At 47.2% G+C, this 23751-nt stretch overlaps 1 long non-coding RNA gene across 1 annotated transcript in view; it reads right to left on the bottom strand.

The window, feature by feature from the left end:
* Positions 1–13117: 13117 nt before the first annotated feature.
* The window catches only part of LOC146590740 (uncharacterized), a 12990-nt gene continuing 2356 nt past the window's right edge, over positions 13118–23751 (bottom strand). The window contains exons 2-3 of the long non-coding RNA XR_014896934.1: positions 20018–20240; positions 13118–14761 (exon numbers count right to left, since the gene is read on the bottom strand). This is a non-coding gene — a long non-coding RNA (uncharacterized LOC146590740). The remainder of the gene's footprint in view (positions 14762–20017; positions 20241–23751) is intronic.

Raw genomic sequence — 23751 nt, 5'->3', positions numbered from 1 at the left:
GGCCCGCGGCTCCGGCCCCCGAAACACCTCGTTTCCGCAGTTCCCCCAGGCCGCTGGTGCTGCTCGGGTCCCTCCGGAGCGGAGCAGCGGCTTTCACGCGGCTGATCGCCGCCACCGTGCCTCCCGCACGGCGCAGCGGGTGGTGACGGCAGATGACGCCTTTTTTTATTAATCTCTTTTATTAAACCACTGTTTACTCAGCTGCTGCAATGGCTATGTGGCTTCCTGCCCTTGTTAGTCTCTAAGACCCTATAGCCCCATTTCACAGATGATGAAAGGGTGAAAAGGCACCTGGCGAGCGGCACGCTCCAGGTCAGTCCCGCAGAGCTCCGGCTCGGCCGCTGAACACATCCACTGCCTTCAGCAACGGTGTCAAAACCAGAGCGAGGATGTAGTGGCTGTAACCCACACAAACGCAGAAAGTTATGGCCTCTGAGCTCGGCCCGGCAAGCTCTCTTCCAGGCAATAAGGATGGGTTTGGCAATCATCTACCATTCCTTTAATTAGCCCTACGTTCTTTAGAAACAGGTTAAGCTAAATATGTATTTTTTTTTTGACTAAGGAGCCACATCTAAACAAGATCTGTTTTGGTTTTTTTTCTTCATTACTGCCTAGAACTAATCCACTTTCCTAAAGTTATAYGAGATACATCTAGATCTTGCTGGCCAACTTGGGGCCCTCTGAAATGAAATTAATGAAGAAGGCTTAGCTGTTTTATTTTCTTACCCATAGAGAGAGCTCTATCAATCAGGAGAACTTGGAGAAATAAGGAGGATTCTGTGCATGAAATGGAATCGTGCAGACAAAGGTGCTTGTATTTTTTCTGAGACATGGTGTCTGACAAGGCATCAGAGGGAAAAGATGCAGTGGCAGAAATAGATGACCACTGTGTGTCTTCTCTTTCCTGCAAACCTGAGTGCCAAACTTTGGCTCAAAAATGTAACCCCAGGTTTGAGTTTGAATGTGACTTTTTATAGGCTGACACGCCAAAGCACCACTTTTGAATATACCAGGACCTTTGGCTGGCTGAAACCTTTGAATTTATCCACAACAGGGATCTGCATCTCTCTTCATCTGGGCTAGGAGGCCATCAGCTGCTTGAAGAGATCGCTTTTATGTCTGGGAGGGTTTTTGTTTCTGAAATAAGCAGATTTGAAATGAGTCATGACTTTTTTTGGAAAAGCTGTTTGTTAGAGTCCCTTGGGATTGACACACCTCTTGTTTGGAAATAGAAGCACTTGGCAGTGGCTCATTCAYGCTGTATCTCAGGCTGAAGTGTCCCCCCCCATCCCTCGTCCCCCTCCATGAGCAGAACGTGGCACGACGAGCTCAAGGAGCTCAATCAGAGCCAGAGGCTGGCCTGGCGGGAGCTGAGAACTAGACTTTTACTTACCCATTCAGCCCGGCCATCCCAGGGCAGTTTTCAGTGATGAAGGAATCCAACAGCAATAGAGAGAACTAAAGCAGTATTTGTAGACACCCTATAGAAGAGAATACCCTCAGGTTAAGAGCTCTCCTTGCAAGAACTATACCTAGTCACATACTTATGTGTATTTAGCAGGACAGTCAGTGTGGTTATGCTTCGGAAGAGATGGCACTTTYTGAGCCGATACAAGCTCGGACAAATGGGGCACGTATCAGTGCGTGCGGTTTTGCGTGCGAGACCCTGAGCCAGAGGCCCCCCTGCACTGGCTGTCAGTCACAAAGAAACCAAAACCTTCCGAACTTTTCAAAATYACGAGATTCCTCAGTTGTAGTCAGCGTTTTTCACTCACACAGCAGAAATTACTGAAGGGAATATCGCCTTGTTTTTACAGAAGGTGAAACTGAGGCACAGAGAAGCAAATCATCCAAAGTCCCACCTGCAGCAGCTGGAATAACTGGGACTAGAAACCAGTTATCAAAAGCCTAAGTCTGAATCAGTGTCCCTGAAGTGACCCCGTATCTACCTGCTCTCTCAAAGTCACAACAGTGAAGTAGGCTGCGGGCTCCCCTTACCGAGGAAGAGCCCCGAGAGGGGCCGGGGGCTGCGAACGCGGGCCGGCTCCGCGCGCGGGGGTAAGCAGCYACCGCGCGGAGCCCCCGAACGACGGCCTGGCCCAGAAACCGTGGCTCACATCACTGCTCCTGTTGCTGTTGGCACTGGGTACCTGGGTGCGCTGGAAGGAGAAACACCACCCCTGTTATTCTGCTGTCCTTTTTCTTTCTGATTTATGGCTCCCTCTAAAGTACATGGGAAATGCATTCACTTCACTTTCGGTATGTGGTAGAAGCGGGATTTCAAAAATGGCCAAAATGCCTCTCAAATTTGCTTGCCGAGACAGCAAATTCCACAATTATTTCCTCTTTGCATGTTAATAAAAAAGACACTAGGGTGTTGCTATGAATAGAGATACGTTTTCCACCCTGTGATAACACATTTTTGTTAATCAATGTGCAATCCCAGATCCCGCTTTTTTAGCAGCTGRGGTTGCACCTTGTGTGTATTGACATTACACCTGGCAGGCTGGGCTGCTTCCCCTGCTGCTCACCACGGGCCTGGGGAGTACTTATTTCCTCCTGTGTTTTCTTCYGCAGGACTCAAGCTGTGTGAGTGGAGCCCAAGCTCAGCATGGGCAATGCTCTGAGCCCTGTGCCGCGCGCGAGCCGTGGCACCGCTTTCGGGGAAGAGCCCGTGCCCCAGCACACCCGGCCACTGAAAAACATACAGGAATGGGCAACACACGCTAGGGAGTAAATCTGTGCTAGCAGRCCGATATGAGCAAGTTGTGTCTTTATACAGACTTGCTGATTCTGATCCAGTTCCTTTTCTTTTCTTTCACTTGAATTTAGCTGTATTAATGATGAACATTTAGTGTTACACACTTTTCYCTCTGCAGTACTGCAGCTGACCAAGATGCAGAATCTGTCAGTCTGGATGCTCSAGTTAAAACTCACATAAATTGCAGGGGGTTATTTACCGGCATAGCTGGAGTCTGACTCTTTGCCTGCTTCATGCCATCTGTCTCAGCTGCTATTTSTCTTTACACTATTCTGCCTCAAGTGAAAGCTCAGGGGCTGCTTCAGCCCCAACATTTCATCCATCCTGCTGCCGTGAACTCACTCATACAGCTTGTTTCCATCTGACTCAATTCTATTTCAGGCTTAACCATAGGAAGATTTTTCTTGCCTCACATACAGTATTTGTGGCATTAGTCCAATCCTTAATGAAGAAACATCTATGTCACCAGCGCATCAGTTATTATAAATGGCAGCAGTTGCGGGAGGCTCGGCGGGAGGGAGGCGGGAGGCCAGGGAGCTGCGGGATCGCGGCACGTTAGGCTGCACTAGCCTCTCACCTTTCCCCAGAGCCAGCTCAAACCTTCTCAGCGCTGCAGGCAAACTCAACGCTGCGACTCCTCGCACGCAGGGCTGGGCCYGCCAGCGCTCCCGCCGCGCGAACCAGAGGAGCACGGCTGGCGCGAGGCGGGAGCAGCCAGGCTCTGCCTCCGGGGCTCGGGCACAGGCGGCGCAGCATCTGCCGGTCGGCCTCCCACAGCTTTCCCATGGCCAGAGCCCGTCCTGCCCGCTGCCATCCGTTGAGAGTCGCTGGCACACAGAGAAGAAAGCTGGCAGCAGCCGTGCGCCAGACACGCTTCGCGCTCTCCCCGGCGGCAGGCTGGGACCCCTCATCGCTATGCACTTACTTGGACCTTTGTTTTAACTCCAGTCAATTAACACATCACAGTTTTTCTTGCTCTGTGTAATTTTAAATAACCCTCTCTAGAACAGCTTTGGCTCTGCCTGGGATCTACAAACCCCAGCTGAATAACCAGAGCATCGTCCTCTCGTTCTTGGTGCTGTGCGTCGGCATGCACAGAACAAGCATGCTGAGAGCAGCGGGTTAGCGTCTTTCCAAGTCTTTTTTTTTTTCTTAAGCTGTAAAAAGAGAAAAGGGGGAAGAGGGAGGGGAGTTCATCCCATGAAACATATTTCTTGGTTGCTGAGAGACATCTGACTTTAAATCTCCCTAATGAATAAGCACAGCGCATTTAATTTTGTTTATGAAAACAGACTTATTGTGATGGCAAAAGCATGAGTCAGTGCCCCGGCTGAAGGGGTGTGCTGCAGCTGGAGACACTCACCGAAAAGAAATGCCTAGGAAACCAAAAGAGCTCTCAGCTYGGCCAGTGCCAGCAAATGCAATTTCTCCCTTAACAAAAACCATTAGGGTGCGGGGAGTGGGGTGAGGCTTCCTCATTGCKGGGCAACTGGCTGTCAGCAAGTATTGCCACGAGAAAGCTGAGAATTTGGGAACAAGCGCCGAGCTGGACGTGCTTGCTGACAGCGCCCACCGCGCGCCCACCCAGCAGCCACAGTAACGATGCTCGTGCGTCCGCCGCTCGGAGCCTGGCTTGCAGGTTTGGGCTCCTGGGTAACAACTGCAGAGCTGCTGCTGGTCCCTCAGCAAAATACAGCAGAGGGACCGAAGGGCTCACATGTATCCGAGCTTCTCAGGCAAGATGTGCTACTGGCTCCATGCAGCACTTTTTCCACTTATCTCTGCTTCCCCTCCGATGTTTTAGGGCATTTATTTCGCTCGGATAAGATGGGCAATTGCTAAAGTGAGATTGAAAGCAMGAGGGACACAGGGATTTGAAACTATATTCGAGGCTTCCTGACCTGCTGAAGGTCCTAAGGCTTCAAATGTGCAGGGGCAACAGGAACGCTTTCTTTCCTTTTTTTTCACTTACCACCAGATTTGCTTCCCATACGTATCTTCTGAAGGAGAGCCTGTCAAGCAAAATACACCCCACAACATGCTTCTAGAGAGAGCTGCGCTGCCAGATGCTTTGCTCTCCTTGTGGCAGCACTCGGCAATGTGTCACTGCCACCAGCACCCCGGCAGACTGAGCCAAGCAGCCAGGCCAGTCGGCTCTTCAGCTAGTCCTCGCACATCACTGGCACTTCATAAATACTGATAGCCCTTCCTCCAGCTCAGGTTTTGATTCCTCAGGTTGGCTGATGTAAATCTGCTGTGTACGCTTGAGGCTGGGCCCTGGTGATGGACGATCCTGAATACGGAGCTGCTCAGCCAGTTTTCACCGCGCAGAGTTTCGTTGTGCGGCGGAGGGCTAACACACAGGGCTCTGTTCAAACAAAGCGAGGCAAACGAGTTCAACTTTTTTCCTTCTTTYGAAAGAAAAAAGTCTACAGGCCAAGCATGGAGGAAGAGAGGAAATCTCCATTCAGAAATGAATGGCTCATCCTACACTGGTGCCTAGGTCAGATGCAGGCAAAGACACTACACGTAAGCATGAACCTCATGAGGACAAACGTTCCTGGGTGCCACAGTGAAGGCAGCAATAGGTGCCACCACGCACGCTGTGCACGGCGTATCGAGCTGTGCAAGCTCACCGCAGAAGTCCCCAGAAGATTGGAACAGGAGGGATTTACAGTTCTGTCTATTTTACTTCCCACAAAGAGTCTGTCAGTCTGCGGGATGGTAGCAGACCAACGCGCGCACGTGCTGGGATCGCTGCTGGCGGCCCCAGGCGACACGTCCAGCCGCCCCTGGGCTGTTCGCGCCCCCTGCACACCGGGCTGCCGCGGTCCGACAGCCCCTCTGCAGAACCCCTCTGCGCCCGCACGCTCCACCTCCAACTGTTGCGTATTTTTTAACATCCAGTCCRTTGAGACTGACCCAAAAATTGAAGGTAGGTGACAAATTAGCAGATCTTCCCTAWTATTGACTGTGGTCACTATCTCTGCTAAAAGACAACGAACCAGAAAAAGAATGATAGATTTTTAGTTCCACATTGTCTTTTACTCAAAACAGTCAGCTTTTACCACACAGGAGAAGGAACCACAGCCTAGGGAGGGCTGCGCTTGGCACTGCAACCGCACAGTCATTTAGTATTTTCAGTAGTATAACAGCTTCTCTAACAAGCCAAAAAATCTCTTGCAGCAAACACACCATATCTGCTAGAGAGGAAGGCAGGTGGAAACTAACGGAGTTTCCTTACTAAAGCCTATCCTTTAGTCTAAAATCAGCTATAGAAAATCCATATAAAACAATCCACWAGAGCCAAAGGAGCAAAATTTTCACGGGCTGAAAGGTCACGTTCATCCCGTAGAGGAGACACCGCTAGAGGGAGCAGATAAACAGCAATGTCATGCGGCTGCACGTGGGCAGAAGCAGGACTGCGCGCCAGGAYGGACGCGTGCTCGCTCCTCCGGCCAGAAAGGAGCTGTGCTGGGGAAAGGAGCAGGCKAAACACTGAGGAAAAGTGGACAAAGTGCACATGGACAAGGGAGAACAACCCCCTGAGCAGATTGCATCAACACACGCGCACGCTTAAGGTACAAACGGGCTGGCCAACGCAGATTTTCTTTGCACTCATTTTGCACTTGCACACATGCAAATGCAGGTACAGAGCAGCGCCAGACCTGGCTTCCTCTCTACAAAGCACACGGATAAATGGCAACTGGCCACTGAGACAAGAGCGTTATGGGCCCGCGGTACTGGTGTTACCTTCTGCTGGTTGCTTTTACCTTTCATATTTTCTGTTCTTTGTTACTATGAGCATGTTGCCCCGTCTCGTCCTCCCTCTGCCCCAACCCGGTTTCCTGCACACTCAGAGGAGGCTGTAGTTTCAGAGGGTTATTAGTTCAGCACCTTTCAAGAACAGTAATTGTATATTCAGTTTAAAATTTCTGTTTCAAAAGTGAGAGGTGCATAAGATGGAGCCTTAGATAAGTAAGTGACAGCAGGTAATACTGGAAATCCTTGGGAGCATTGTATTAGTCTGCTACTGTAATTCACAGGAAAAGTCCCATAAAAAATGAAAATTCTTACCTAAAACTTTTTCTTGATTTTGATAGCAGCTTTGTTCCCCAAATTTTAAGATGCTTGAATTGCAGCTGAGCTATTTTTAAGTTCATTTGATGTTTCCAATTAAGCAGTGACTTTTTGTGCATCTTCAATGTAAAAYCAGACCAATTCTTCATCTGCCCTCAAAACAGCAAATGGGAGAAGATGCAACACCAGCCCAAACAAAACACCAGGATTTTTCATGCAAAACCTGTGGAAACTGCCCTTTAGTTTCCCCAGAGTGATGTCAGGTTCTCCTGATCCCCTGGCTCCAGCGCCCGAGGAGGGAGAGCTCCCTGGAGGAGGCCCCCGCCTCCCAGCGGTGTCCCAAACGCCCCAGGGCCCAGGTACACACTTTGCCATTTTGTCGTGAGCTGCCATGCACCTGGCACGAGGAGGTCTCAGCCCTTTGTAACAGCCATAGGCAAGACACTAATGCAAAGAAATAATAGTGAATAATAATTTTCCCAGATGATCTATTTGAAATAGTCAATATCCATGCAGACTCGTAATTCAGGGGGGAAAAAATTATTAAAAACTAGTTCTCTGGTACTAACTTGGCTCAAGCCAGCCCCTTAAAAACAAAACACCAAAAAACCTAAGCACTGTAGATTAGTTGGCTTTTCACCAACTAAGACTTGATTGAAAATCAAATGCAGATGTGAGCAGAAAAAAGCAGCAATTTCAGCTCTCCCAGCAGCCGCCTGTTGTTGGCACGCTCCAGAAAAATATCAGTGCAAACTGGTACCGTCTGGACCACTCTGTAGCCTTCGTGGCAATTACGAGGCCAGCGTGTTCCTGCTGTCCCCATTAAGATAAACAGCGCTGCTCCGCAACAAAGAGAAAGGAGGGATTAAGGCAAGCAAAAAGAAAAAAGGGCTCAGCTGGGAAAGCTTAGTTTTCTTACAGCTAAAGGGTATGTATGCACCCCAGTGCTGGGAGTGAAAGTGTAAGCCAAGGAATTCATCCTCTGCCTGGTCTCTGACAGTGCCAGCATGGGAACAGACCTCCTTCACATGGCAAATGGGGGCTGCATCACCCAAAACTGTAGCCCCTAGCCAGCTCCTTTAGTTTAGAAAAGAAACGGAGACGAAAGGRAGAGTTTGATGATAAAAGATGTTTTGTGCTATACTGGCAGAGGAGCAGGATTGATGATGTGATGAGTCAGAGCCCTCTCCAGGGTTCRCCGCCCCAGACGTGCATCTTCCAAAGCAGCCTCTGTTTGAGGTCCCCAACTCCAACATCAGCAATACTTTCCTTGGGACAAGGATCTGTCTTCTCTCAAACTTAACTCTTCTTTCAGRGGAAGAGAAAGCTCCCACTGCACCGTTGTGAACTTCTGTGGGGGCAGAGAGGCTGCTTGAGTAGCTGCTTGCCTTTAGGAGCCAGGGAGAACATGCTGGATCAAAATAGTTTTCGTGTGAACGATTTTATTTATTGTACAAATTTAAGCCTATTCTGACTTGCTGTACCCAGAAATAATAAGAGAATTATACACGAAGAATTTAAAATCGCAAGCAGTGCCAGTGGCAGAATTCGACTTTGCAAGACTTTTTCATCTATCTCATGCCACTGCACACACTCCCCAGCGCTCCCAAACGTCCGCTGCCTTGCTCACACCACTTGCAGGGGCTATCACACAAGTTACGCGTTGTCTGTTGGCAAAAACATGTGCGAAATGAGCATCAGCTCGAGAGCCGTTCACCAACGACAGCAAAAATCATCCTCAAAGCTTCTTAGAGCAACACAGCCAGCAGTTATCGTGCGCGCGCGCTCTCTCTTTTTCTTAATTGATTCTCTCTGGAGAATGGGAGCTTGGAACTTGTCTGCAATACTGACTAGCAGTGGATTTTTTAAAAGAAAACAATTAAGTCCATAATAATGGATAGTCCAGAAACATTAACTTTCATGCTACATTTTGTCCCATATATCTATGACAAAATAATCTGAGAACAGAAATATCACAAAAACAGAGAGGTTGGAAAAAAGATCCTTGCATCAGAAAACCTTTCAGCAACACTGCCAAGGATAAAATATCAGTCTGGTTCATGACTCATCTCTGAATCTATAACTATTTAAATACCAAAGTACTTTGAGTTTTATGTGGTCATGATAAATAGCAACAGGCAACTGAATTCACATCCTTAAATTGTAATACTTCAATAAAGCAAGTCCTCCATCTAGACATCTGCTTTTTCTTCCCTCGTTCTTTTTCTTGTTTCTTCCTCATCTTGCATTCCTACCTCTTTTTTCTCCAAGGAGGGCATTGAACCCCCAGAAGCCACCAGAACATTGCAGAATCGTTGTGAAAGAAATGTGGAATATTCTACAAATTTTTAAAGGAAGATCTTTCATGTTCTTTACACAACATGATGCTGCGTATGTCTTAGTGTAAAGAAACGCATAGGAGCTATCTCCTTACTGTTCAGCCATCACTATTATCAGCCCCAGAAAAAGAACAAGAAGTAGCACTATTTAATCACCGTGTCACTCTGAAAATTAAGATTTTTCTCTGCTTTTGACTACAGTATCTCTCAGGGCATTTGCTTCATACAGTATAACTGCAGGAGGAGTTATACTGTTTCCTGGGGGCTGGTTGTGGTGGGTCTCAGGGCTGTGTCCTCCAGGACCTGAATGAAAAGCAGTTCTCCCCGCTCTGTGTGCCGTAATCCMACCTTGAAGCTTTCACCCTCTTCCCAGCCCACGAGCTGAGCCCACAATAATAAACTAATGGTGCTACTCCAGAAGATGATGGTGCAGCGGGTGGCTGTGCTCTTAATTCTCCACGTGCAGCCACCAGGCACCTCGCAGTTGCAAACTGTCTCCCCAGAAACCGCCCCGCGTGGGGCCAGCTCGTGCCCAGCTCTCCCCGAAGGAGCCATTTGCTCCCCGCGCCCTGCGTGCGGCAGCGAGGAGGAGGCAGGAGGCACCGGGRCGCGTGGGCAGCGGGGCTGCCGCTGCAGGGAACGCGCTGGCTTCGCTCTGTGCACGAGAGCGGCTGCTAGGAGGTCGGGCTGCGAGCGCCCGTTAGCTCTGCGGTGCTGCGCTCCCTCGGCGATTCGCGCTTACAAACCTGCCCGGGTTCAGCGTTAGCATAAGACCTAATTTATCAACATTCAGCCCCCAAAACTGAGGCACTATGGCAGGTGCCACTGGGCCTGGACRTCTAATGTAAATATTATTCCACCTGCACTAACACACCTTGACTTGACGGCGATGGGATAGGACGGTGCCATCCGTTCTAAACAGAAAACCGATGCGTCAGAAGGCRAAGCACTAATGCAGCTCGTTAGCACAAGCTAATTAAAGCCAGAGATCCTGGCTCATGATCCTTCGTCTCACAACTGGGATCTTTGCCTGGTCAAGCTTTTCCCCCCTTTTACCCTGACACGGGAGGGTCGGAGATCCCTTCCAGCCYTCTAAGTAACTGTTACTCCATGAAAACTGCATTTCCAGGTCTATTCTTTGCCTGCTTTTTGCAGCGTTTGCTGGAGGGGTGTATGCAGACCACAGCTCCCCTTCCCTCCGCGCAGCGCCCGCCGAGTGCCTCCCTCTGCCACGTCCCGCGAGCCAGGACGCAAACGTTTCACTGCCGGCATTTTGCAGGTTGCCGCTCTGACACTCGTGAATTGCAGCTCTCGTTAAAAGGGCGGGCTGGATTTCCAGGCCTCCAGATTCTGCGAAAAATCCCCTCGCCCCGAGGGATGCCCCCGGAGGACGGGCTCCCCACGCCTGCCGGCAGCCGGAGCGCAGGCCCGCGGGGAAGCGCGCGCGGCCGCGGGAGTTCTTGCTCGCTCCGCTGGCTGTCGGCCTGCTGTAATCTGGGCCTGGTGAATACACGAAGCGTCTCAGTCCAAGCCTGGGATTCATGCTGGAAAACCAAAGTCCTAGATGCAGAGCTGCTGTCTGACCCGCGCAGGCTGCGCGGACGAGAGCAGCCCTGGCTCCAGGCTCAGGCACCCGTTTTGCTCAAACTCTCCCCTCAGGACAGAGCTAGAGCCGGACTTGAGCCTGTGCCAGAGCGCATGAGAGCGTGCTGGCTGGTGGGCAGGTCCGGGCTTGGAAACAGCCTTGAACATATGGTCTGCAAACAGCAAACGTGTATCCCCAGAGCTGGGTGATCTGGCGCTTGCGAGCTTGATGGCTGTTGACCCTGAAACCTAAAGATCAGTGATGATTTCAATGGCAATAGTTTGAGCAGAGCCTTCCAGCTACTCTCTGTCCGCCCCGTGCCAGAAAGGCYGCTGGGTGCCTCCGCTCAGCCCAAGCCCTTTCGGTCTCCTCGCTGCAGAGCTCTGTCCTGCCTGAGCCAGTCTGCCTCCGCCAGAAGGATTTAGGTCCCTTTCTGCACCATTTACCRGTTCTCAGCTGCTTCTCTTGGGCGCTGAGTATCCATCACGCCCTACGGCTCCACCACTGATCCCACGTGTCAAAATGTGCATCTGGACAGAAACACCGGCGGTATCGCGGTACAGGACTGCCACAGCGAGGACGGCTGCGGGAGCCCGGGCCAGGCGAGCGCTGTGTCAGCGTTGCTTGGGTCCCTCCCCGGCCGCCCCGGGAGGGACTCGGCGGGGACTCGGCTCCCTCTGCCCTCCCCTAAGGCAACGCGCTGCCATCTGCAATGCATTAMAGCCGATTCAAAGAAATGCTGTCTACATTAAGTAGAAGTATTTAATTAGCACTTCATTTAGAGCATGTGGTAAAGCTCACAGTCCCATTTTGGGCCAGAAATGATTTTCAAGGGTGGGTGGAAAACAGCCGAAAATGCCAGGACACCAGTGCAGCTTACAACAGCCGCTCACGGCTCATTTCTGCTTCCACGTTGTCGCAAGCTCTGCGGAGAAGCTGCTGCCGCTCGTAGGGCTGCTGAACCGAGGAGAGGCCCTGAAAGCAAACACGAAGAAAGCCGTCAGACCGAGACTTACAAGCGCCGTGTGTCGTCTCCGTYGTGTTTGTCTCACCTGTGGCTGCGCAGCAGGTGTCAGGGCCTTCAGGSGCTCGGGTTCGAGTTGGAGGGAGACTGTGCCGGGAGGTCTGCAGAGCTGCAGGCAGCTCCTCGGCAGCCTCCCTCCCTCTCCGGGGCGGCCGGCCGCGGGGCGGGACGCCTGGGAGCCCTGAGCCCGCAGCGCCCCGGGGCTTTCCCCGGTGACTCAGGGATCCCCTCTGAGTCACCGCTCCTCCTCCCCCGCCGGGGGCAGGCGGATTTGGCCTACACCAGCGGCGCTTGGCGAACGGCGGGCGTGAGGGCGGTGTCGCGGCTGCCCCCGGCAGCCCCCGCTGCGCGCCCACCGCTCGCTCCCCGGGGGACACGCGAAGCCGGAATCGCGCACGCGCCGCCGCCTTCCCAGGAATTTCAAAAACAAAATTCTCCAGTATCATTTCATGGAACCGGCCCATAATTGTATCAGCTCCTATGAGGAGATTCGAGTGTCCGTGCTGGCCTAAGCGTTCCTCCTCGGAAGGAGAGCCAAAGCCTCAAGTGCGAGCTGCTTGCCAAAATGGAGAGCAAGTAGAAAGACATCTCACAAACAGACCGGAGCAAAACCGTTGCGCTAGAGCTGTTGGAGTGATCTGGCTACACATCTCCCGCTTTTCAGGCTGGAATCAAGAGCTAGCTGGCCTCGGAGTTTTGCGTCTGCTTGGACTCAAAAAACCAACCGCCTATCGCCCTCCTGGTGCACGCAGGCTCCCGGTGCGCAGCCTGCTCATCCTGCAGCCGCCTCTGCTCGCGCTGCYCGCGGACAAACCCTGCCCTGCGCAGACCGTGCCTTAACGCAGACTCGAACGACAAGTCTGGCATCTAAAATAACCCGTACAAYAACAGAGAATGCAGTGTAATGTTATCAGAACAAACGTCAGCATTTTTCAACGTTAGAGCTAAACAACTAGGCCGACCATAACAACAGCTATGGTTATCTGGGTGTTTATATTTATAAACACACGTCTATATGCACGCRTACACACACACAAAATATATGAACTCTTCCTTGTCTCTATATATACGACTGCTATTAAAGTTCAGGTGACGTTGTAGTGAATACGCACACGTAGTCATTAACCATCACTCATATACTTTATGCACAGTGTTTCAACAATKTTCTGTCCTGTAGAAATGTACTATTCCATCTTCTTGCAAAAGTGTTCATGGCTGAAAGTAAAATTAATAATCTGATAGATTATTCTCATTTAATTATTTTAGCACATTTCTTTCAAGTACCAAATCCTAAAAGAAYATACATTCTATGCATTCTGTACCATTATAATCCAATTATCATTACAAACACTAGGTAACACAATTCATGGGCAAACAGGCAAGCTGTCATTTTGATGATGGAAGATTCACACACAAAATTTCAATGTTACGATTCACTGGAAATACCTATCTCTGGGGCTTCAAAATTTCTAAAATACAGGTAACAGAATGCTGAGGCTGCTGCAAAATCTGAAATTCAGGCTGTAAAATGACCTTCTGAGATTCATAGTCTGGACTGCACTGTCAAAAATTTTGTAACGGTGCCTCTGTTCTGCGCAAACATCGTGTGCACTTCCGAAACCCTACAGTTGTGCTCGTAAAGCAGGCACACTGCAGCCTTCCTTTTGGTGTGCACTGACCTGTGTCTCTGCCTAGCTATACAGATCGTTTGGGGAGGTCAGGAAATTCTGAACACGCTATTATTATGGGCACAAGTTTGATTTTCCTTTGCAAATGTAATCTATAATGTTGCACAAGGTAGACTTTCTGCTGGTGTGTCTAACTCTGGGAAGCCTTGTCCTCTGCAGTGGTGGCTGAGCTCGTGCCTGTTCRAAGGCTGGCATATCAGGGTGCTGTTCTGTGACTCATGTGGGATTATATATCTCAGAGGAGTGTGTAATTTAGTGATAAAGCCTGACCCCAGTGAGACACGGGGCAGTGAACAACGTGTGCCACCAGGCCAGCTCTCTGGGGGTCTCTCAGGAAATTGTGAGATAGGCCCCAGTTTGCCAAAATTTGAATGCAAAAGGTGTGCTGTAACTATATGTCTGCTCACAGTAAATGTGGCTGGAAAAGGGTAAATTTGCTTTTTAGAATTACATAATTCAAATTATGCACATAACGCTCTTGGGAAAAGTACGGCTGTGTGGCTCCAGCCTGCTCCTGCAGAAATCAATAACCCAATCTGAATGTTAGCAGATGCAGGGTCTGCACGTCGGCACTGAGCATCTCTGCAGCTTCTCCCTTGCAGTTGCAGCGCAGGGAGGAGCTGAGTGCTGGGGAGAACAAGCACATGAAGCAGCTTTCTCGAGGAAGCAAGGATGAGGAAAGTGAATGCAAGGGCGAGGGGTCTCAGGGGGAAGAAACTGATTTATATTCACCAAAGATACTGAGATAGGACATTATGAGGAGAGAGGAAAGACATCCTAAGCCATGGCTTTGCTGGCTTTCCTTCTGCTCTCCGTGTATTCCCTGGAAGATTTCCTGGTGGCACAAACTGCCTCATGTGTATCTTATTTATTGTTGGCCTGGATAACTTCCTTTGGAATCAGCCCAGCCCCTGTTGGGAACATAGGAGAAATCTGGATTCATTTGAAACTCTCTTTTGGAATAGGCAGGGGTGTCCCTGTCAACATGTCAAATTAGGAATGCTCCGTTTGGTTTAATGGAGCTGGCGTTCAGTGTAATCCAAAAGGCTCCACAAACTTCGTTGTCATTTATATTCCAAAACTTGCAGTCTTCAGAGTTACAGATTTTTCTTTTTTTCCCATTTTTTTTGAAGGTAGTGGGTTCCTTGTTATTTTTCTTTTTTTGCTGTTTCTTTGCTGTTTGACTTAAATTGTATTTCTTTGATGTTTGACTTGATAAATCATCTCCATTGTATCCACCAGCGAGTCTCTGGTTATTCCTGCATAGAAAGGTCTTTCATCAAKCTGAAACAAACATAATATTAATGATTTGCAAAATTTAAAAATGCATCAAAGAACAGAGGAAAACCAAGGAAGGAAATATTAAGGAAGGATATCTAAAAGCATTACAGTTCAGAGTAGAATCAGAATGATTTGTTCTGACACAGACTTCTCATGTTATTGGCAAGTCACTTCAGATATGTGCTTTAACATCCATTTCTGAAAAGTCAACCTAATTATTCTTCCCTTACCTCGTAGAAGACTGAACTCTTTCATTTTTAAAGGAGATGAACTGGCTAATCAAATTAGTCCTTTCCATCAGTAAACTGTAAGGTTCTCTGAAGTACCACTTTATGGCCACAGCATAGAAACTTTCTAAATACCAAATCAGAGATCTTTACTTGATCTTTGAGAGGAAGGATAACTACGATTTAAAGCACTAGGCTGGCACTCAGTACATTTGGGTTTAAATCCCATCTCTGGCATCTGGAGCATCTATTGTGTGACTTTCAGTGAGTAGCTGCCTTTCATTTCCCAGTCTGTGCAACACAGAACAGGAGGATGAGTTATAACCTGTCTGACTGACCTAGTTAGGTGAAAAATTCATCAGCTCACGGCCTGTCTTTTCACAGGCACTAATCRGCCAGTGTCCACCAGCCAAGTGAGACCTAGTCAGCTGGGGACTCTGCATCAACACAGTCTGTCCAACAGAACATGTTTTTCGGCGATTGCTCGACACTCTTTGGAGCAGGGATCCTTGCCCAGTGTTGAGACCCTATAAACCAAGCTTTGTCAGGCAAAGGGGTTGCTGCCACAGCTATGTCACATTGCAARGGCAGAGTTTCTAACGGAAACGTGGTTGCAGCTCCGCCAGAGTGTCATGATCAAGCTGCCACAATGTGAGGAAATTACTGTTGGGAAAGGAAGTGGTTCATGTGTTGGGCAAAGCGAGTGAAATATAAAATTTTCTTAAATTTTTCTGATGTTTCAGCAGTACATACAATAAGCAGAGAAAACAACGGGGTAAAGGGGAGGATTTTTTTTTCTGTTTTAAAACTGCATATAGATACTTCCCATGACTGTCAATCCATACACCTCTTCCCATAAATAACCTTACACCTCTCTGCATGAAGACAGGTAGATGTCAGACTTTTGCTTTTGAAAATGTTCTGTTAAAAATAAGCAGAGAGATTTGGATAGATTTAGTGTCTCTAGAACTGGATCTTTCAGTATAGCTTAAATGTCCATGCCCTTTAGCTACCTGAGATATCGCTCTAAAGCTGGTTTCTGTGTCACTAGTCTCTGAGCACTTCCTTCAGCCAGAAAGCTCCCAAAATAATAGCACAAGATAAATTTACCAAAGAAACAGCCATAATTCCCTATCCCTGAATATGCTGGATGCTGCCACAGTGGGATTCTGTTCATGCTCACGGTATTCACAAGCAAGCTGGGACTGTTTAGTGAAGTACAGAGGTAGAAATATGCAAAAAACCCCTCAAACTTGGTTCCAAACTTGGCAGCTGTATCTTGCTTTTTTGCCAGGTTTCTAGTGAATTCATGAAGATCAAGAGCAAATTGCTCTTCTGGAAGACTTGAAGACGAGAGGGCTCCTAAGCTCTTCTTGAGTTTGGAATTCACTGAGGAGAAGCAAGATACATTGGCTGGGACTTGGAGAGTCCCACTTCTATGCCAATACCTGCCCTTCCGCAGTTCTCTAAATCCACATGCCTTTTCCTTATCAGTTATACTCCTGTCTCTGTATTAATCTAATATCAGAAGCTAGTTCCTGTCTCCAGGGACCTGGGAGACAGAAACTAGCTTCTGATAAGCAAAAGCATCAGAAGGATGCTGTGAAAGTCAGGGGATTCAGGTTTCCACGCTTGAGAGAAACAGTGCCTGCAGCTGTGTTCCTGCTAAGCAGAAAGGGGGATCTGGGGACATTGCCTCCCACAGGTACTCCAGTCAGTAATATCTCCCCTTAAAGCGAAAAGCAGCAAAACCTTCAGCCATCCCATCACTCAGTGCCTGCAGGAACTCATCAGAAACAATAATATCCACTGCCTGTCTGCAGACACCCTTAATGCAACGTATATCCTAAAAAATGGGGCAGTAAATCACGTTACCCCTCTCTGAGGCCAGTGTGGGCACAGATGCACTATCTAGGGCCTGACTGGCCCAGGTCTCAGCGGGAATGCCAGCAAGGAGTCCACGGCAGCATCCCAGGAGCTTCTCACTGTTTGCTCCAAAGCCAGGTTGCACTTACCAGTGCTGGCTCCGCTGCCTTTCCCCCTGCCCCAGGTACAAAAAACCTCTGTGGGAACTCCTCTCAGGGGTTTCCACTCCCCTTTACAAGTGAAAGCAAACGTAACAGCCCACAAACTGGCAAATATTCAAACTGAACTACTAAAACTTTGTCCCTAGAAAAATTCCCCCATGTCACCATACCTATCCTCTTCGGCGCAATCAAGAGCAATGACCCAGATCGTTAGTGTGTCCTTCAGATTTATTGGTTTTCATTTAAAAATCATTGGTCTCTTCATTTTAATTCTCTCTCTCTCTTTTCTTTTTATTTTTTTAAGTCCAAGAAGGCATTTTAAATTTATAAATGCTAAGTTCTGGGTTGTCTGACCTAATTTTCATTCATAAATACGATGCTGAGTTCCCAGGGTGCCAATTCTGTACCGCTCAGCAAGAACTGCGCAGCAGGAATGTTTGTTTCCCATTTGTGTGTGCATAAGCAGTCGCTGGAGACCAAATCCACGTCCAGAGAATCTTGACTGCATCAGAACATAGAAACTTTTAGATCCCAGCTGGCCACACCGACTGGTAATTTTGCATGATAGGTAGCGTGACCTCAGTGTGAGCTGTGTCCCAAACTTAATGCCAACAGCAAGAAAGATTAATCCCCACAGAACCGTGGGAGGTTTTTCTATCTCTCAGTTTCTTGAACCTGACACTTATGTTAATATCAACATGAAAGAAAAACAGATGCATTTCACATGAAATTCTCTATATATGAGCTCTCTATAACCAATAGATCAGTGTTCAGTTGGTGGCATTAGCTTAGTCCTGACTGGTCATTTAGATGAAAAAATAGGTTTTAGTAGTATGTAAAGATCACTGCAACATCAGCAAACTGAATACTGTACCACTGTACTAGAATGATATAAAACGTAATCAAAAGGAGATGAGAAAAATAAATGACATACTTTCTTATTCTGTGAAGCTCTACAGGCAACATGGAATATGCAAGTGAAACACCTGATTAATAGCAGCAGCACTGCTGATCATCTGCTTTCATTATTGCAGATAAATTAGTCCAAAAGGTCTAAAATTGAAGGTGAAATGCAAGTTATTAAATCCTCCCAGCACGAATACACAAATTAAAATTACTGAGAAGATGAGAGACGAGAGAGGCGAGYAGAGGTTATTACAGAAACATTAACTTCATTTTTAACAAATCTAGTTCTTAAAAATATGTGTATTATAAAATGACTTGGATATTAGCTGTGGTAATGAAACAAGTTGTCAGACTCTAAAACCCACAGTGCAGCAATTTCATAGCTGCTATTTTCGGAATGGGTARATCTACTACATTTGTAGGGCACTGCATTCAGATTTGCTTTGCAAATGCAACTATGTTTTCAGACTGAATGTCCCTCTTTTCTGGTTCAGCACCTAAAGGATACTCAGAAAGCTCATCACATTCAGAAAAATGTTCACTCATAAACCTTAGGACTGGGATGAATAAAGCTGTCATACATTTTTAATAATTCTCAGCTATTTAGAATGTGAATAGTCATCACTCTCGCAAACCASGGCCTAATTGGATTCATAAATGAATATTGCTTAAAGGAAGAGCAGAATAGAAGCATGTATTTCTGAAGCTCATTTCACTTGGAGAAGCCCGTTATCTTATATAGATTACTGAGATACCGAGCATGCTTTACCCTTTGTAAAGTATTAAGAAGCAAATACAAAGCTGGGAATAGGAACTCCACTTCAGGCCTTTCTCCAGGCTCGGTGAGTAGCTTCACTGAAATCATGGGGACAACTCAAAAAAGATAAAAACAGGCATGTAAGGTCTGTGGAATCAGGCTGAGTTTCTAGCCAGAACATGCCTATGGAAGAAATATTTGATTTCTGTAAAGAGCAGAGCACAGAATGTGCTTTTATATGAGTCAGTTCAGAGACAGAGCCAGACCACAGAATGAAAATTAAGTRGACAAAATATGTACAAAGCAAGTCCCTTGCTGGCACTTAATCAAGCAACAAATTTCACCAGGGAGTGAGCTAACTTAAGGTAGTGGCTGCATTCAAAAATGACTATTTCCAAGTAATTACTTATTCAAATAATCAAAGCTATCAGTTTTATTGAGACATCTCACACGAGTAAGGAAAGCAGGATTTTGTCTTCAACACTGATTACTGTCAGAAAAATAATCGTCTGTCTTGTGCCGTAGACTCTTATCCCAGGGAAGGGCATCAACTGAGACCAAGCTTCAGCAAAAAGAAGGATGGGAAAGTGCCTGGATCTGGGTTATGGAACAAATTTCTGATCTGAACCTGATGGAGATGGGCCATCATCAAAACACTTCTGAGAGTGCCCCAAAGATACAAAAGGGCTCCACAAGATTTTTTATCTGTAGCCAACYGAAGCTGCCCTGCGTGTCAAGTCAACAAACCTACCAATACACRCAGAAGTTCTCATCTAACAAAAATCAGTTAAACAGAAGTGATAAAAACCCCACAAGGAAATCCTTCTAAGAAAACCTCCAAGGTATCCGATATCCACCATTTTATCTATATTATCATTCTGAGGTGTGTAAGAAATCAAGCTTAATCTATAGTTGACAAGAGTTTKACTCAAGCAGCTTGAAGTCAACATTCACCCTCAAAAAACCACACAGGTGAGGAAACTTGTGGGTTAAAATCCTCACATTTTAAGGCATTTTAAACCCTGTTGTCTCTAACACAGCATGTGAACAAGACCCACAGGCTGGTTTGAAAGCAAGGGCTTGGAAACACCTTTGCTGAGGCAGATTGTCTCACCAATTCTGCACCRTTCAGAGGATGGAAATACCAAAGCAGAGTTTAGAGTTTCATCCTCTCTTTGCAGGTGAACACATCCTGCTCAGGCTGAGCACACAAGAGAATACGCATTCAGGGGCAAGTAAAAACTAAATTCAATGTTCCTCAGTTATTAGCCACCAGCGAGGCACTGATCCAAGGCACTCAAAACCAGCAACCATGGGTGCATTCAAAAATCCAGCTACATACCTGGGCGGGCATCTTGCAGAAGTCCTTGCTCCTCTTTCCTCTGAGACGCTGCATTTGAGGCTCCAGCATGGGCTTTCCAAAGTGGAGGTATGTGCCCACGTTTTAAAGCTCATGTTTCTCCTCTTGGTCATACATCTCTGGAGAACCTGGATGAAACACTGGAAGGCACGCTGTCCCTATCGCCAGCTCTTGGACACCAAAGGCCACTGTTTTCTATTTTCACCTGGAATGGGAGCACTATACAAATTACTTCTTTTGAAAAAAATAGATTCACAAGGGAGCTAAGAAGACATCTGGATGGCAGAGAGTTAACAGGGACTTTCTAGCTCTTATTGAACTCGGTGAGAGCTGCTCACTGTGCAGACAGAGCCCTCAAGTGTCCTTCAGCCCCCGCAGGTGCTTTGCTCAACAGGGTCGAGAATCCAAAGGCAGCCGGCTGAAATTGCCTGCTCTAGYAGATACTTGTTTATCAGAGGGAAGAATAAATAGCTGGCCACACTGTGGCTGTGGCTGCATCTCCTGAGCAGCCCTCAGCATAGCTGAGGACATGCATAATGCATGCAGACTAGATACACATTGTAGAAATTTGGGGCTATTTCCAGCTCAAAGGCTGCAGGTGTGTTCTGCTGTGCAGAAGAGCAGGACAGCTCACTTCCCCTCGCGGCACTGCCCTACCTCGGCTCCACAAAGACCTCAGAGAGCGCCAGAGCGGTGCTTTGATTATAGCTGCAATATAGAGCAATTTAACATCAGTAACTTTTATAGCATCATCAGCTGCAAGATGCAGATATGTGTATGTGAGCGGAGGAGGAAAGATTTCCTTCTGCTCCAAATACCAGGAAATTTGTTCTACAAAGCWGTCTTCACTTTTTGTTATTTTGTCRTCTTTAGTAGCATCTGAAGCAGAACACTGTCAAAGACAGGACACAACAGTAAAGCAACTTGTATTCTCATCTGATACGGGAACTGATAGTCRCACAATGTGACTTTTTTTTTATTCWCACCATATCTCAAAGATGAATTTCATTTCCACCCCATTTTCAGGTATTTTCGAATGAATTTACTTGACAAAGGGAAGATATCAGGGCTTAATGCCACAGACTAATAAATAAAAGTGAACMGTTCTATTAAATATCCTAAATCACTGGGCCAAATACATCATATTTTAAAGATCAGTCATTTTTATTCATTGAATAAAAATAATAAATGGTGCTGCAATTTGGAGAATCATAAGTCTTCCTCAGTAGAAATATCTACTTCAGAAATCAAAAGGAATTGTTTAGATTGGATTTTCATTACATAGAAGACTTCCCATTTTAGCTTCCTTATAGTTTAAAAATAGCACCAGGGTTGAAACTAAAAACTAAATCTGTTCTATTATATTTGTATTAACAACAGTTCTAATGTCAGGCTGCCTTTTTCCTGAGCAACATTTTTTCAGTGTTTCCTTTTGAGAGCTGGCCAAGACCATAACCTGGAATCCAAATTTTTTAACAGTTTTCTTGTGGGTCCAATTCAAATCCCAGGATCAATTTATTTCCTGGAATTTAAATGCTACTTCAATAGATAAAATACAGTTTTGAGAAAAAAGTCAGATTAATGTGTATATATGTTCATTTTTAAAATTAAGAACATTCAAAAAATAAATCTTAAATAATAACAGCTTATGTTGAGACCTGGGTGGTGTTATTACCAAAGCACCAGCAACCAGAGTTTGTTGAATAAATAAGAAAATGAGCTTTGCTTTGGGTAGTAATGGTTTCTTCTGTGGGAACACAGAGGAAAAAAATCATCTTAATGCATCTGAGTAGTTGTGTTCAACGAGGGGGGCRTTCAACACTGAGAAGCCAGCTAGGAATTGAAAGAGGAAGAAAGTTTGTTTTCTTCTTCCAATTTACGAATAAAAATGAGGTGCAAGAGCTCAGTTCTATTAGCTCCAAGGCCWTGGCACGCATGCTGACAAGCAGCAAGTGGTTCAACTTACTGACTACAAGTAATACTTCCTTTCTTTAATAAATACATTCATTTTAATTGYAAAACATACTTGGGTAAACTTACTTTTTTTCTTTCTGATGTGTCCAAAATATTTAAAGGCAGCTTTTAACTCATACTTTTAAGCTGCTGCTTTTGCGGGTTTTGAAGTATATTTCTCTTTTCACACAAAAGCAGTGTGACACAAATTGGAAATAAAATTAACCATTCGGTAAACAATACACGCCTTTCACCATTTCTAAAAGGTGGATTTATCATTAGAAATAATAAAAATAGAAGAACTGATAAATTGTGTAAATGCCTACCAAGTTMCAGGATAAGTTAAATGAAGGTTTATCCCTATCTTCTCTCAGAGAGCAAAAAGAAGAAAAATCCAACACAAAATCAATGCTTCTCAAGAAAGTAACTAAAAGGTACAAACAGARAACAGCTTTAAATCGGTTGTTTAGAACTAATGTTTCTGACTGTTGATCTAAATCCCAACGAATTCTGGTAACTTAGATGGCTTTAGTCAAACCGGCGCCCCCAGGGCGGACGCGGGAGCCGCGTCCCGGCCCGGGGCCCGGGCGCACGCTGCAGCGCAGGCGGGAGATGACCGCATTCCTGTAACGTGTTCCTGTTTCTCTGCCACTGGAGAGGCGATGGTGCAGATCGACGCCAGTCGTTTTCCTTGGCAGCCACAAGAGGGGAGCCTTTTCCTTTCAAACCTCCGGGAAAGTCTCTTCGGAAATTAATCATGGCACGGCAGCCGCTGACTTTAGGAGGGGGAGTCAGCGCCTTTGATTYAGCAGAAGAGTTTGGCAGCCTCGTCCAAGGCGACGCACGCAGAGGGTCAAGGAGAAAGAAGCCAAGCGACTTACAGCCACGCTCCTTACTTACACGCGCAGGTCTTTACCCACACGCGGGTACAGCCTCGCGGGGCTTTTTCAGGACAATCTGTTTGATGTGGATCCTGCAGTTCTTGTCTCCCTCACGTGAGAGCGTGTGGAAAACCTGCTTGGTTATTGAGAGCATTTTGGTCACTGCGGGAACATATATAAATTAGCAAATACCTGGTGCTCCAYGTATGCAGCTGCACCCCAGCTCCGTGCCCGAGCCCTGGCTCATACGGAGCCAAGAGATGAAAAACGCTCCGAGGTGCAGAGAGGATGCGGAGGCTGAAGGTAATCCTGCAAGTCAAAGCATTGCAGAAGAATGGAAAGCATGAGCTACGCTGTTCTTACAATGCACTAAACAAACCAAAACGCAAACGTGTCTTTATTTTCTGGATACAAGAAGGCCCAGCTGGACATTCGCATTGCTCCAAATCGTGCTGATGGCCATGACCCAGCCCAAGGAGCAGCCCCAGCGTGACCGTGTGTCGGCTGCACCGCTAACGTGTCCCTCCAGCTGCAAAAGAGCAGTCTTTTCCTTCTAACATTTAAACTTGGCCTAAAGTTTAAACTTCGGCTTGTGCTGTGCCACCGCCTGTGCCTGCATCGGGATTACTTGCTGGCTGCTGCAGCCTGTGACCACCTGGGAGTTGGATCTTTTCACCCTCTTGCAGCTCCGTCTATAGCTTTCAAGGACAGTCTCTCCTTCCTTGCTCCCGCAGCTGTGGAGTTGTGTCACCAGAGCGCTTGATGCGCTCGGTACAAACGTCAGAAACCTTGTTGTGCCGGACGGGATGTCGCGCTGGGGCTGCCGCCGGCCCCCCGCGCGCCGGACGGGATGTCGCGCCGGGGCTGCCGCCTGCCCCCCGC

Source organism: Rhea americana, unplaced genomic scaffold, assembly GCF_003343005.1.
Source record: "Rhea americana isolate MKP2758 unplaced genomic scaffold, rheAme1 scaffold_4, whole genome shotgun sequence".
Lineage (NCBI taxonomy): Eukaryota > Metazoa > Chordata > Aves > Rheiformes > Rheidae > Rhea > Rhea americana.
Note: the sequence above shows the minus strand (reverse complement) of the source record. Positions and strands in the feature narration are given on the sequence as shown.